The sequence below is a fragment of the Magnolia sinica genome, chromosome 7 (genome assembly GCF_029962835.1).
Source record: "Magnolia sinica isolate HGM2019 chromosome 7, MsV1, whole genome shotgun sequence".
In the NCBI taxonomy this organism is placed as follows: domain Eukaryota; kingdom Viridiplantae; phylum Streptophyta; class Magnoliopsida; order Magnoliales; family Magnoliaceae; genus Magnolia; species Magnolia sinica.
Window position 1 is genome coordinate 11134772 of NC_080579.1, and position 16740 is coordinate 11151511.

Sequence of the window (16740 nt, forward strand, 5' to 3'; positions counted from 1 at the left end):
AATAACCTAAACCGAAACCAAAACCTATAACCTAAACTCGAACCCATTCTCAAATCTCAAAACCCAAACCTAAACCTAAACCTAAACCTAAAACCTAAACCTAAACATATAACCTAAACTCAAATCCCTAAACCTAAACCTAAACCTAATCCTATAACCTAAACTCAAATCCCTAAACCTTAACTTATAACCTAACCTAAACCAATACTTATAACTTAAAACTATTCCCAACTCCCAAAACCTATAACCTAAACCTAACCTTTCCCTAAACCTATAACCTAAACTCAATTCCCTAAACCTAAACCTAGACCTAGACCTAAACCTAAACCTATAGCCTAAACTCAAATCCCTAAACCTTAACCTATAACCTAACCTAAACCTATACTTATAACCTAAAACTATTCCCAAATCCCAAAACCTATAACCTAAACCTAACCTTTCCTTAAACCTATAACCTAAACTCAATTCCCTAAAGCTAAACATACACCTAATCCTAATCTCAACTCCCTAACCTAAACCTAAACCTAAACTTGAAAATCCAAAGTTGAACCCAATCCCGAACCTGAACCCGATTTCCTAAACCTAAACCATAACCCATTCTCAAATCCAAAAACCTATAATATAAACCTAAACCAAAATCAAAACTTATAACCTAAACCCGAACCCATCCTCAAATTCCAAAACCTATAACCTAAACCAAAACCAAAACCTATAACCTAAACCCGAACCCGTTCTTAAATTCCAAAACCTATAACTTAAACCTAAACCTTAACCTAAACCTATAACCTATAAACTATAACCTAAACCAAAACCAAAACCTATAACCTAAGCCCGAACCCATTCTCAAATCCCAAAACCTTTAACCTAAACCTAAACCTTAACATAAACCTATAACCTATAACCTAAACCAAAACCAAAACCTATTCCCTAAACTCGAACCCATTCTCAAATCTAAAAACATATAACCTAAACCAAAACCTATAACCTAAACCAAAACCAAAACCTATAACCTAAATCCGAACCCATTCTCAAATTCCAAAGCCTATAACCTAAACCTAACCTTTCTCTAAACCTATAACCTAAACTCAATTCCCTAAAGCTAAACCTATACCTAATCCTAATCTCAACTCCCTAACCTAAATCTAAACCTAAACTTGAAAACCCAAACTTAAACCCAATCCCGAACCTGAACCCAATTTCCTAAACCTAAACCATAACCCATTCTCAAATCCAAAAACCTATAACATAAACCTAAATCAAAACCAAAACTTATAACCTAAACCCGAACCCATTCTAAAATCTCAAAACCTATAACCAAAACCAAAACCAAAACCTATAACCTAAAACTGAACCCATTCTTAAATCCCAAAACCTATAACCGAATCCTTAACCTAAACCTATAACCTATAACCTAAACCAAAACTTATAACCTAAACCAAAACCTATAACCTAAACCTAAACCAAAACCTATAACCTAAACCGGAACCCATTCTCAAATCCCAAAACCTATAACCTAAACCTAAACCGTAACCTAATCCTATAACCTAAACTCAAATCTCTAAACCTTAACCTATAACCTAACCTAAACCTATACTTATAATCTAAAACTATTCTCAAATCCCAAAACATATAACCTAAACCTAACCTCTCCCTAAACCTATAACCTAAACTCAATTCCCTAAACCTAAACCTACACCTAATCCTAATCTCAACTCCCTAACCTAAACCTAAGCCTAAACTTGAAACCCAAACTTAAACCCAATCCCGAACCTGAACCCGATTTCCTAAACTTTAACCATAACCCATTCTCAAATCCAAAAACCTATAACATAAACCTAAACCAAAACCAAAACTTATAACCTAAACCCGAACCCATTATCAAATCCCAAAACCTATAACCTAAACTACAACCAAAACCTATAACCTATAACCTAAACCCCCGAAGCCATTATCAAATCCCAAAACCAATAACCTAAACCGAAACCAAAACCTATAACCTAAACTCGAACCCATTCTCAAATCTCAAAACCCAAACCTAAACCTAAACCTAAACCTAAAACCTAAACCTAAACATATAACCTAAACTCAAATCCCTAAACCTAATCCTATAACCTAAACTCAAATCCCTAAATCTTAACTTATAACCTAACCTAAACCAATACTTATAACTTAAAACTATTCCCATCTCCCAAAACCTATAACCTAAACCTAACCTTCACCTAAACCTATAACCTAAACTCAATTCCCTAAACCTAAACCTAGACCTAGACCTAAACCTAAACCTATAGCCTAAACTCAAATCCTTAAACCTTAACCTATAACCTAACCTAAACCTATACTTATAACCTAAAACTATTCCCAAATCCCAAAACCTATAACTTAAACCTAACCTTTCCCTAAACCTATAACCTAAACTCAATTCCCTAAAGCTAAACCTACACCTAATCCTAATCTCAACTCCTTAACCTAAACCTAAACCTAAACTTGAAAATCCAAAGTTAAACCCAATCCCGAACTTGAACCCGATTTCCTAAACCTAAACCATAACCCATTCTTAAATCCAAAAACCTATAACATAAACCTAAACTAAAATCAAAACTTATAACCTAAACCCGAACCCATTCTCAAATTCCAAAACCTATAACCTAAATCAAAACCAAAACCTAAAACCTAAACCCGAACCTGTTCTCAAATTCCAAAACCTTAACCTAAACCTATAACCTATAACCTAAACCAAAACCTATAACCTAAACCAAAACCAAAACCTATAACCTAAGCCCAAACCCATTCTCAAATCCCAAAACCTTTAACCTAAACCTAAACCTTAACATAAACCTATAACCTATAACCTAAACCAAAACCAAATCCTATACCCTAAACCCGAACCCATTCTCAAATCCAAAAACATATAACCTAAACCAAAACCTATAACCTAAACCAAAACCAAAACCTATAACCTAAATCCGAACCCATTCTCAAATTCCAAAACCTATAACCTAAACCTAACCTTTCTCTAAACCTATAACATAAACTCAATTCCCTAAAGCTAAACCTATACCTAATCCTAATCTCAACTCCCTAACCTAAACCTAAACCTAAACTTCAATACCCAAACTTAAACCCAATCCCGAACCTGAACCCGATTTCCTAAACCTAAACCATAACCCATTCTCAAATCCAAAAACCTATAACATAAACCTAAATCAAAACCAAAACTTATAACCTAAACCCGAACCCATTCTAAAATCCCAAAACCTATAACCAAAACCAAAACCAAAACCTATAACCTAAAACTGAACCCATTCTCAAATCCCAAAACTTATAACCTAATCCTTAACCTAAACCTATAACCTATAACCTAAACCAAAACTTATAACCTAAACCAAAACCTATAACCTAAACTTAAACCAAAACCTATAACCTAAACCGGAACCCATTCTCAAATCCCAAAACCTATAACCTAAACCTAAACCGTAACCTAATCCTATAACCTAAACTCAAATCTCTAAACCTTAACCTATAACTTAACCTAAACCTATACTTATAACCTAAAACTATTCTCAAATCCCAAAACCTATAACCTAAACCTAACTGTAAGTGCTATAGTTTATATCCCTGTCTGTTGTCAAATTTATGATGACAAAATCACTGTTATGTTATATATAACTTGCTTAAGTGAAGCTCTTTCAAGGATCAACATTCATGAACAAGCTAAGCTCACAACAAACAAAGCTCACAAGTACAAGGATCAATCGTGAATAAAAGAACTGCTTACAAGACAAAACTCAAGCTGCAAGACTTCAAGAAGAGTTCAAGGCAGTTTGTACACTTTCAAGATTGAGCTACATCAAGGTTTGATCTACATCAAGACTTCAAGGCTCATACTTCAAGGTCTCTTGTTCCTAATGTTTTAATGTCCATACTTCATGGTTGAGGTTTGATTGACCATAGGTTGACCTTAGAAGTAGGTCATTTTGGATACATAAGTCGAATGTTTATTTTACATGTGATTGGTCTGTTCTTTGACTAGTCCTAGGACTTCTTCGACTAGTCCTAGACTTGCTTCGACCAGTCTAAGAAATTCCTTGACCAGTCGTGAGTTTGTTACAAATTCCGGATAAAATCTGTTAGCCTTCGACTAGTCCAGGAATCTGTTCGACCAGTCGTAGGAACAGTGTCAACTGCTCTTTGACCAGTCGTACAATCTTCGACTCGAAGTCTAGCAAAGATTTTCAGGACCTACGACCAGTCGAAGGAAAGCTACGACCAGTCGTAGGTGACCTACGACCAGTCGTAGGAGAGCTTCAACCAGTCGTAGAACGGTCAGAGCATATCCCGACGGATTTTTCAAATATCTGTTATTGCTTCGACTAGTCGAAGAGCACTCTAGACCAGTCGAAGACCTGATCTTCTCACTTATAAATAGTGCACGAATCTCAGAAGAAATCATCGATTTAATTAATTCATTCAAGCCAATCTTCGTCGAACTTCTGAGAGATAATTCTGTGCTCCATCTAAGCTAAGTGTGCTTATTTAATATTCTCTTTCCTTAGCTTTATTTAATTGATTTTGTTTCTGCTATTCCAATTTGATTTGATAAGAGGAATTATTTCCTTTCTTTGGAATCAAAATCAATTAAGGTAAGCCTTATTTGGTTTAATTTAAAATCTATTAGAATTAGAACTATTGTAATCAAGTACTGGACATTGAACTTGGACATTCAATCATCTACTTTGATTTGGTTCTACCGGGCTGCTACAACGAAGGAGATATTCAGGTATTTTACATATTGTAAATTCCTTTCTATTATTTTGGTTTCTTTCAAGATTTGCCAGAAAAATCTTGTTATATTGGTTATCTGAGGAAAGCCAGGAAAACTCAAAAGTGGAGTTTTTTTAATTGTGTAAGCCCACATACAAAGACACAATTGTAAGGGTTTTGGGTGAACCTGGGAAAACCTATTTTTAGTGAACGCTAATATCCCCTGTGTGAGGATATTAGGAGTGGAGTAGCTTTTTGTGTGGCTGTTGTTTAACAGTTGGTGAATACACAGGCGAACCACTATAAACCCTTGTGTTTGAATGATTTATATTTCTAATTTTTTATTCTTTTGTGGGATGTATGTATGGTGGTGAATGTTGTAATTATTTAATTCAAGCTTTGTGAGAATGTTGTAATAGCTTAGAATTTATTTTCTGCTATTCCTTTATCGCTTGATTTTCAATTTCATTTGAAAGTTGTTCCAGCAAGGTTGCCCTGCCATTTTTATGGTGTATGGCTGTCCCTAGAACAATACATTTTTAATTACAATTTATTTCAATTCAGTTTATATTTATTATTGTATTCCTCTTCGGTTTGAGATTTGATACAAAGATCTTTCTAGGAATAAGGTTGTCCTACCATAAACTCTGTTTTTGGTGTAAGGTTGTCCTTAGAACAACGTTTGTATCAACCTCTCAAGATCTGAATTTTGAGGTTACTTTAATTTACTGCATTGTGATTTACTTTGGCTATCATATTCATTTTAATTCCGCTGTTATAAGTTTTAATTTGGCACTGTCCTATTCACCCCCCCTCTAGGACATATAGCTTGGCCTTTTCAAGTGGTATCAAAGCCTAATAGCTCTTTTTTATTCTTGGATTTAATTCCTAAGCTAACGATTTAAGCTATTTAAGATGTCAAATTTTGATAGCCTTTCAGTCACAAGGCCTCCACCCTTTGATGGCTCCAACTATGCCTATTGGAAAGCCAGAATGAGGATCTTCCTCAAATCAATGGATGAAAATGTGTGGCAAGCCACAGTGACTGAATGGAAACCTCCTATCATGGAAATCACTGGGATTGATGGTTCAAAATCTATGAAAGACACACCATATTACCAATGGACCACTCTTGAGAAAAGTGAGAGTAGTGCAAATGCTAAAGCACTAAATGCAATTACTTGCGCACTATCACCGGATGAGTTCAAAAGAATCATTTCCTGTGATACTGCAAAGAAAGCTTGGGATATATTAGAAATGACACACGAGGGTACTACAATTGTCAAAAAATCTAAAGTCCAACTCCTCACAACCAGATTTGAAGAAATTCATATGGAGGAAAATGAAATGTTTATGGACTTTTACACTAGATTGAATGACATTGTAAACTCAATGTGGGGTCTTAGTGATAAAATCCCAGAAAGTAAAGTGTGTGCAAAAATACTACGCTCACTTCCTGAACGGTTCAATTCTAAAGTAACTGCGATCCAGGAACTTCGTGATACGGATAATATGAGGGTAGAAGAACTAGTTGGTTCACTACAAACCTACGAGTTAAACTTTAAAGCTCCTAAAGGAAAATCTATCGCACTAAAATCTTCTAAATGTAATTCAAAAGAAAATTCTGATTCAGAAGATGATATGGCTCTTTTAGCTAAAAAATTTTACAAGATTTTTAAAAGCAAGAAAAGGGTTGATTTTCAAAAATCAAATGACAAAAAGAAGTTTAGACCCAAATCTCGAAAATCTTTGAAAGATAGTCAATGTTACAACTGTCTAGAATATGGGCACTTAGGAAATAGATGTCCTAAAAGGGACAAACCTAAGAAGAAGGGTATGTTGGCTACATGGGATGAATCATCTGATTCTGAAGGTTCTTCTGAATCAGAAGATTCTGAAACTAAGTTGGGTAATGAGGTTAAAGCTCTTATGACTCTAGCCAAATTCACATTTTCAGATAATGACTCTACAAGTGAAGAAAATCTGAATAGTGAATGTGAAAATGAAGATGATCTTCAAGACGCCTACAATGCCCTATATAAGGAAAGTTGTAAAATTGCTGTCAAACTTAAACTTCAAAAAGAAAAGTTTTCTAAACTCAAAAATTGTTTTGAATTACTTGTCTTAGAAAAATCACAAATTTCAGATTGTTTTGAAAAATCAAAGTGCGATTTGGAATTCAAAAACTCACTAATTGTTGATTTAAAATCTGAAATTGAGAATCTTAAAACTGAAGTATCTTCTCTTCTGAGTCTAAAGGACACATGGAAATATGCTCAAGGTGATCTAAAGTTAGAGAAACTTTTATCCGGATCAAGAAAATGTGGCGATCGATCCGGGTTGGGCTATGATAAAAATTTACCTCCTAAACAAAAGTATACTCCTCCTATATTTGTTAAAGGAGAGTCCTCAAACTCAAAAGGGAAAAGTACTTATCAAGATTTTTCTAAAAATTCAAAATTTTTTCAAAAACCTAGAAACAGCCATGTCAACTTTAATCAGAAACGAAATCCACTAGTTGAAAAGATAGTTGATTTACTCGAGGAGCTCTTAAAATCTAACTCTATAGGTCATTCCTACAAATGTACACAAAAGAAGACCAACTATGTTCCTAAACCCAAAACAGTTATGAAATGGGTTCCTAAAGTCACCTGCTTGGTTGCTCACATTGCTTTCAAAGCAACAAGTTATTCAAAGTGGTACCTAGACAGTGGATGCTCCAGGCATATGACAGGTGACAAAGCTTTATTCACCGATCTGAAAGATATGACTGATGGTTCAGTCACATTTGGTGATGGTAGCAACTGCAAGATTATAGGCCAAGGTACGGTTCAACTTTTTAATCTTCCGGTGTTTAAAAATGTTTTATACGTTGAAGGTTTAAAGCACAACTTGCTTAGTATATCACAAATATGTGATAATAACCATAATGTTCGGTTTTCTAATCAAAGCTGTGAAATACTAAACAATAAGGGTTCTGTAATATTAACTGGACGTAGAACGTCTGAAAATTGCTATATTATTAGTGAATCCAGCTCATCTAATCAAACATGTTACATGGTCCATACAGACGAGACTGATTTATGGCACAAACGTCTTGGACATGTACATTATCGAAATTTATATCGATTGAGCAAACGAGAACTTGTAAGAGGTTTACCCAAACTTCAGAAATTAGATAAAATATGTGGTGAGTGCCAGATAGGCAAACAAACAAAGAACTCACACAAAAAGGTGAATTCAAATACCACATCAAGACCACTCGAACTTCTCCACATGGATCTGATAGGACCTACCAGAACGGAAAGTCGTGGTGGTAAAAAGTATATCTTGGTAATAGTTGATGACTTTACTAGATTCACTTGGGTAGTCTTCTTAAGGGATAAATCTGAAACCCTTGAAGAAGTAAGAAAAGTTCTCAAAAGGATTCAAACTGAAAAATCTTCTCAAATCAGTAAAATTCGTAGTGATCATGGATCTGAATTTGAGAATAGCAATTTTGAGAAGTTCTGTACCGACCAAGGAATATTACATGAATTCTCTGCTCCCAAAACTCCACAACAAAATAGAGTTGTTGAAAGAAAGAATAGGGTGCTTCAAGAAATGGCTAATGTCATGTTGAATAGCATGAAGCTCTCTAAAAATCTTTGGGCTGAAGCAGTCAACACAGCTTGCTATATTATTAACCGAGTATACACTAGAAAAGATAATAATAAAACGGCTTACGAATTGTGGTTCAATAAAAAGCCTACTGTTAAATACTTTCGAGTTTTTGGCAGTAAGTGCTATATTTTACGTGATCGTGAAAATTTGGGAAAATTCGATATGAAGAGTGATGAAGGTATTTTTCTAGGATATTCTTTAAACAGTCGAGCTTATAGGGTCCTGAATAAAAGGACTGGTGTGATTCAAGAATGCATTAATGTTGTCATTGATGATCATTTAAACACACCAATTTCTAATTCAGATAATGATGAAGTACTAATCATTGATAAACCCGATACTTCATTGAGTCAGACTGATTCTGAGTTGAGGACTGTTAAAGATCATCCAACCACTCAAATTCTTGGAAACCCTCTCACCGGTGTTCGCGCCCGTAGACAACTTGAGGATATATGTAATTATGTATGTTTTACATCCCAAATTGAACCATCTAACGTAAAAGAAGCTCTGGCTGATGAGAACTGGATTGTTGCGATGCAAGATGAACTCAACCAATTCGTAAGAAATGATGTTTGGTATCTCGTACCAAGACCTAAAGAAAAACACATCATTGGAACAAAATGGATTTTCAAAAATAAGTCTGACGAATGTGGAAATATAATTAGAAACAAGGCTAGACTGGTGGTACAAGGTTATACTCAAATTGAAGGGATTGATTTCGATGAAACCTTTGCACCAGTAGCACGTCTTGAATCTATCAAACTATTTGTATCCATTGCATGTTTTAGAAAGATAAAGATCTATCAGATGGATGTGAAAAGTGCTTTTCTAAATGGTGATTTACATGAAGAAGTCTATGTTGAACAGCCAATGGGTTTTGAAGATTCCAAAAATACTGATCATGTATATCGGCTTAAAAAGGCACTTTATGGATTAAAACAAGCACCTAGGGCATGGTATGAGAAACTAACAAAATTTCTTTTAAGTCATAATTTTCAAATGGGATCTGTTGATAAAACTCTGTTTGTTAAGAAACATAATGATCATATCTTAATGGTGCAGATTTATGTTGATGATATCATTTATGGATCAGCTTGACTACTGAGTTTGCAGATTTGATGAAATCACAGTTCGAAATGAGCATGGTTGGGGAATTGACTTATTTCCTTGGATTGCAAGTAAAGCAACAACCTAAAGGAATATTCATTTCTCAATCTAAGTATGCCTTGAATCTAATCATGATATTTGGATGTAAGACTGGCAAGAATTTCGATACGCCTTTGAGTACTACACGGAAACTATCAATAGACGCTATTGGTACAATGTTTGATTCAAAACTTTATCGGTGTTTGATTGGTAGTTTGTTATATTTAATCGCTAGTAGACCTGATATTTCACTAAGTGTTGGTATTTGCGCAAGATATCAATCGATCCAAAAGAATCTCACTTGATTGCGTCAAGCGAATTATTAGATATGTCGCAAATACTGTAAATCTCGGTCTGGTATCCTCATGAGACTAATGTCCAATTAGTTGGGTACTTGACTGGGCCGGTAATCTAGATGATAGAAAATCAACCGGTGGTGGTTGTTTATACATTGGAAATTGTCTAGTTTCCTGGTTTAGTAAGAAACAAAATTCTATATCACTTTCAACAGCTGAAGCTGAGTGTATCGCAGCTGGTAATGCATGTACACAGCTTGTTTGGATGCAACGAATGCTAAGTGATTATGGAATTAAACAGGATTCTATGTTATTACATTGTGATAATTCCAGTGCGATAAATATTTCAAAAAATCCTATTCAGCATTCTCGTACTAAGCATATTGACATTAGATTTCGTTATATAAGGGAATTAGTAGAAGAAAAAGTTATATCTCTAGAATATATTCCTACTGAAGATCAACGTGCTGATATTTTCACAAAACCTCTTGATAAAAGTAGGTTCAAAAAGATGAAATTTGATCTTGGCATGTGCATTTTAAATTGATAATTTATGCCTTCTCGTATAATATTGTATATATTTGCTAGATTGAATTCCAATTTTTGTTCAAATTGCAAGAAAATTGAATTTTTTGGGGTTTATTCAACCAGTCGTGAGTATACACGACCAGTCGTACTACGACCGGTCGTAGATACCCACGACCAGTCGTGGAACACGGGTTCCACTTCAAATTGGGGATTTTTCACTTTCTTCCTCATTTCTTCTTTCTTCTCCTTGGAGCCGAACTTCGACTCGTCGAACCCATCCTTCAAGTCCTTCAAGGTTAGTGTTCAAAATCCCATTTTTCTTGCAGATTTGTGTCAAGATTGTTTCCTTTCCTCTCTTGAAGCTTTCTATTTTGAAAATCTTTGAGATTTGGGGTTTAGATTGTGAAAAATCTGTTTTGATCAAACCCACTTCTCAATCCTTTGCAACTTCCTATTTTCTTGAAATCCTTGTTGCAAATGGCTTCTAAAGGTAGAAAAACTACTTCACGTGGTCCTTCTTCTTCCTCCAGATTGACCGCTATCTCTAAACGTCATCTTCTTGTTCCTAATGATGATCCATCATATTTTAGGGATATTAGATCTCGTAATGTTATTGTTGAGCATGCCGTTGATGTTAATCACATTGCTCCTTTTGACATTCTTCCTATGCTTGAAGCTGTAGGTTGGGTTAACTTATTGCAATGGGGTGGGCCTGCATACCGGTCCATTGCCCAATCCATGTTTACATGTATTAATGCATTTTCATAGGATAATTTAACTTTTCAAATTTCTATTAGAGAAGGGCCATTTGACGTTGATCGTCATTTAATTTCAGCCCTTATGGAAATTCCTGTGAATGATCAGGGTATTCCTATCCATAATTTAACCGATAAACCCTCAATGGCTGAAAAACGCATGCTCACTAGAGACTTGTGCAATATGGATGTTCAATGGACTCAAAAAGGGAATGCGCTCCCTGTAAGGTATTTGTTACCCAAATACAGAATTCTCCACAGAATCTTTGTGTCTAATCTGTATCCTCGTTCGGGTAATAAATCTGACTTGACTTCGTTTATGGTTCGTGTTATCCATGCTATCTCAAATGGTACTCAGATTTGTTTGCCATCCTTAATCTGTCATTTCATTATTCAGTTTCGACTCCATCCTGGTCATAGTGACATTCCTTTTGCATATTTTATGACTGTATTGGCTACTCATATGTTAGTCGATATGCCTGTTGATGAAGCACCAATCCATCATCTGATCTTCAACAATACAAATATTAATAAGATGAAGTTGGATCTGCTTCCTGAACAAGGTGGTGGTGGTGGTGGTCCTGAAGAAGCTGGTGTTGACATTAATATGGATGATATTTTTGAGGAACTGGATTCTGACTCAGCAAATGATCCAGATTTTGTACCATCTGATGTTGATGCACGTCTGAGTGCATTAGAGGGTAAAGTTGAGGATATTAATGTTAAGTTGGAAAACATGTCTGTTGCTCATGATTTGCAATTCAAGTACATGCGTAAATATCTTAGGCGATTGAACAAAGGCATGCACCAACTTGATCCTTCTATTCCTGCTCCGTCATCAAGTTCTAGTTCTGACTAGTTTGCTTGAGTTTGAGTTGGATTTTATGCTGGATATTTGTTCTTGATGTAATATTTATGCTGGATATATGTGATGCTATCTTGAGTTTCTCTATGAATCTTTTGCTATACTCTCTTACTTTCTCATGTTTCCTCTCATGACTTCCTTTATTTAGTTCTCCTTTGTCATATTGTGACAAAAAGGGGGAGAATGGTTTGATCTTAATGTGATTATGAGAGGAGTAGCATTGGTTATGTTACTCAGGGGGAGTGGGGAGTCAAGGGGAGTATAATATGTTTGATTTTGAGTATATGTTTGATCTTGTTGAATGAAACTGGTTGAAACTGGTTGAATGTTGAATATTGAATATTGATTTGCAGGTATTAACCAGTTGTTTTACTCTTGTTTATCTTGATTATGTGTTTTGTCACTAATTTGACAAAGGGGGAGATTGTAAGTGCTATAGTTTATATCCCTGTCTGTTGTCAAATTTATGATGACAAAATCACTGTTATGTTATATATAACTTGCTTAAGTGAAGCTCTTTCAAGGATCAACATTCATGAACAAGCTAAGTTCACAACAAGCAAAGCTCACAAGTACAAGGATCAATCATGAATAAAAGAACTGCTCACAAGACAAGACTCAAGCTGCAAGACTTCAAGAAGAGTTCAAGGCAGTTTGTACACTTTCAAGATTGAGCTACATCAAGGTTTGATCTACATCAAGACTTCAAGGCTCATACTTTAAGGTCTCTTGTTCCTAATGTTTCAATGTCCATACTTCATGGTTGAGGTTTGATTGACCATAGGTTGACCTTAGAAGTAGGTCATTTTGGATACATAAGTCGAATGTTTATTTTACATGTGATTGGTCTGTTCTTCGACTAGTCCTAGGCTTTCTTCGACTAGTCCTAGACTTGCTTCGACCAGTCTAAGAAATTCCTCGACCAGTCGTGATTTTGTTACAAATTCCGGATAAAATCTGTTAGCCTTCGACTAGTCCAGGAATCTGTTCGACCAGTCGTAGGAACAGTGTCGACTGCTCTTCGACCAGTCGTACAATCTTCGACTCGAAGTCCAGCGAAGATTTTCAGGACCTACGACCAGTCGAAGGAAAGCTACGACCAGTCGTGGGTGACCTACGACCAGTCGTAGGAGAGCTTCGACCAGTCGTAGAACGGTCAGAGCATATTCCGCCGGATTTTTCAAATATCTGTTGTTGCTTCGACTAGTCGAAGAGCACTCTAGACCAGTCGAAGACCTGATCTTCTCACTTATAAATAGTGCACGAATCTCAGAAGAAATCATCGATTTAATTAATTCATTCAAGCCAATCTTCGTCGAACTTCTGAGAGATAATTTTGTGCTCCATCTAAGCTAAGTGTGCTTATTTAATATTCTCTTTCCTTAGCTTTATTTAATTGATTTTATTTCTGCTATTCCAATCTGATTTGATAAGAGGAATTATTTCCTTTCTTTGGAATCAAATCAATTAAGGCAAGCCCTATTTGGTTTAATTTAAAATCTATTAGAATTAGAACCATTGTAATCAAGTACTGGACATTGAACTTGGACATTCAATCATCTACTTTGATTTGGTTCTACCGGGCTGCTACAACGAAGGAGATATTCAGGTATTTTACATATTGTAAATTCCTTTCTATTATTTTGGTTTCTTTCAAGATTTGCCAGAAAAATCTTGTTATATTGGTTGTCTGAGGAAAGCCAGGAAAACTCAGAAGTGGAGTTTTTTTAATTGTGTAAGCCCACATACAAAGACACAATTGTAAGGGTTTTGGGTGAACCTGGGAAAACCTATTTTTAGTGAACGCTAATATCCCCTGTGTGAGGATATTATGAGTGGAGTAGCTTTTTGTGTGGCTGTTGTTTAACAGTTGGTGAACACACAGGCGAACCACTATAAACCCTTGTGTTTGAATGATTTATATTTCTAATTTTTTATTCTTTTGTGGGATGTATGTATAGTGGTGAATGTTGTAATTATTTAATTCAAGCTTTGTGAGAATGTTGTAATAGCTTAGAATTTATTTTCTGCTATTCCTTTATCGCTTGATTTTCAATTTCATTTGAAAGTTGTTCCAGCAAGGTTGCCCTACCATTTTTATGGTGTATGGCTGTCCCTAGAACAATACATTTTTAATTACAAGTTATTTCAATTCAGTTTATATTTATTATTGTATTCCTCTTCGGTTTGAGACTTGATACAAAGATCTTTCTAGGAATAAGGTTGTCCTACCATAAACTCTGTTTTTGGTATAAGGTTGTCCTTAGAACAACGTTTGTATCAACCTCTCAAGATCTGAATTTTGAGGTTACTTTAATTTACTGCATTGTGATTTACTTTGGCTATCATATTCATTTTAATTCCGCTGTTATAAGTTTTAATTTGGCACTGTCCTATTCACCCCCCCTCTAGGACATATAGCTTGGCCTTTTCACTAACATCTCCCTTAACCTATAACCTAAACTCAATTCCCTAAACCTAAACCTACACCTAATCCTAATCTCAACTCCCTACCCTAAATCTAAACCTAAACTTGAAAACCCAAACTTAAACACAATTCCGAACCTGAACCCAATTTCCTAAACCTAAACCATAACCCATTCTCAATTCCCTAAAGCTATAACCTATAACCTAAACCTAAACCTAAACCTAAACCTAAACTTATAACCTTTCCCGAAACCTTTAACTTAAACCTAAACTTAAAACCTAAATGTATTCTCAAATCCTTAAACCCAAACCTACACCTAATCCTAATCTGAACTACTTAACCTAAACCTAAATTTGAAAATCCAAACCTAAACTCGATCGCGAATCCAAACCCGATTTCCTAAACCTAAACCTTAACCTATAATCAAGTTCCCAAAAGCTATAACCTATAACCTAAACCTAAACCTAAACCTATAACCTTAACCTAAACCTTAACCAAAACCTATAACCTATAACCTAAACTTAATTATAACCTATAACCTAACCTTAACCTAAACCTATAACCTAAACCTAAACCAAAACTTATAATCATATGGTGAGACCATTTCTTTTGTGTTAATTTCATTCTTCTTTAAATTTTTTTTTCATTCATTAAGAAGAAAAAAAAGTGGTTATACGTGATGCACTTCTTTCACCGTTTTTCTTTTCCCCAATGGGCATTCTAATTTATGAATGACATGACTATTTGTAGGATGATGTAATTTTAGTATCTGTTGAAATTTCAAGGTGAAGTCGAGCACATTTCTCTAATGAAGCCAAAGATTTGTATTTTCAGCATTATTATAATTGTAACTGTAATTGATTGTAATGTAATTGATTGAATGAAGGATTGTAATTGTAATTGATTGAATGAACGAATGATGTAATTGATTGAATGAAGGATTGTAATTGAATGAATGAATGATTATAATTGAAGGAATGAATGATTGTATAGGTGGTAATTGAATGAACAAATGATTTAATTTTTCAATGTACAAAATAGCTACGGATATTGACCGTAGCCACTAATCAGACAGGTGTGGCCTTTTCAATTTTGGCATATTGCTACGGACCTTCAGCTACAAATAAGATCTCGAAAATATGAGAACTCGAGAATTTACAAGGACATAATGAAGGCGTTTCATGACCAACGTATTCTACAGAAATCATTCACACCTAGTCAGAAAGTTCTTTTGTGTAATTCTCGATTACATCTCTTTCCAGGTAAGCTTCGATCTTGTTGGACTGGCCCCTACATTGTGGTCACTGCGTATCCTCATGGGGCCATTGAGATAAGAGATCTTGACAATGGCAAGGAGTTTAAAGTAAATGGACATCGCTTAAAGCTATTTGTCGAGAAATTGGATTCAGAGGACATGTTCATACCTCTGACTGATCCTGTTTACCAAGATTGATCTCCTAGTCTGATGGAGGTATAGGTAGGTTCCCTGTTTTCATAGGATTAGGGTAGTTTGCTTTATATTGTTCTAGGTTAATTTATTTTCTACGTTGTTTTAGGATAGTTATTTTTTTTTTCTTTTTCTCTTATGCTGACCCGCTCTCATGCTGATATGTCTTGGAAAAAGCTTCTTGAGCCCTTCGTCCAGGTACTATCTTTTCATCACTTCTCTTTCAATTTCATTGTCTCATGTACATTGCATGCTCATATCTTTTATATTGAGGACAATGTAGATTTTAAGTTGGGGGTGGGAGATTAGGTGTCCTAATTAGTATTTTCTTAGTCTTGAGCAGAAATTGTGAAAATTTTTTAATTTTTCTGAAATTTCACATGAATTCCAAGTGATTTAGACGCCCATCCCGGATTTAGACTTATAAGATACATGATGTTGGTAATTTATGACTCTTGGATTCAGTATCTATTAAACTTCATAGTTAAGTTTGAACTATTAATCCATGGTTAGAGGTTTTAAATATTGATTGAGTCATGATTTCATAAAACACATTTCGCTTGCACATTAAGGGTTCAGTTCGATATTAAAGGATTAACTTGGTGATCACTAAACATGAAAGGAACCAAACTGAGAAAATTAAATGGATTGGGTGTACGATCTTCACCATAGGTTTGGTCCCTATAAGTGAGGATTCGATTCCCCATGGATGATATGTAAAAAAAAAAAAGGGTTGGGTGTACAGTCTTCACCATAGGTTTGCTCCCTATAGGTGAGAATTGATATCCCTTCTTGATGTTACTTTTAATAGAAAAATCAAAAGCTGAAAGAATGAAAAGATGATCTGTGAG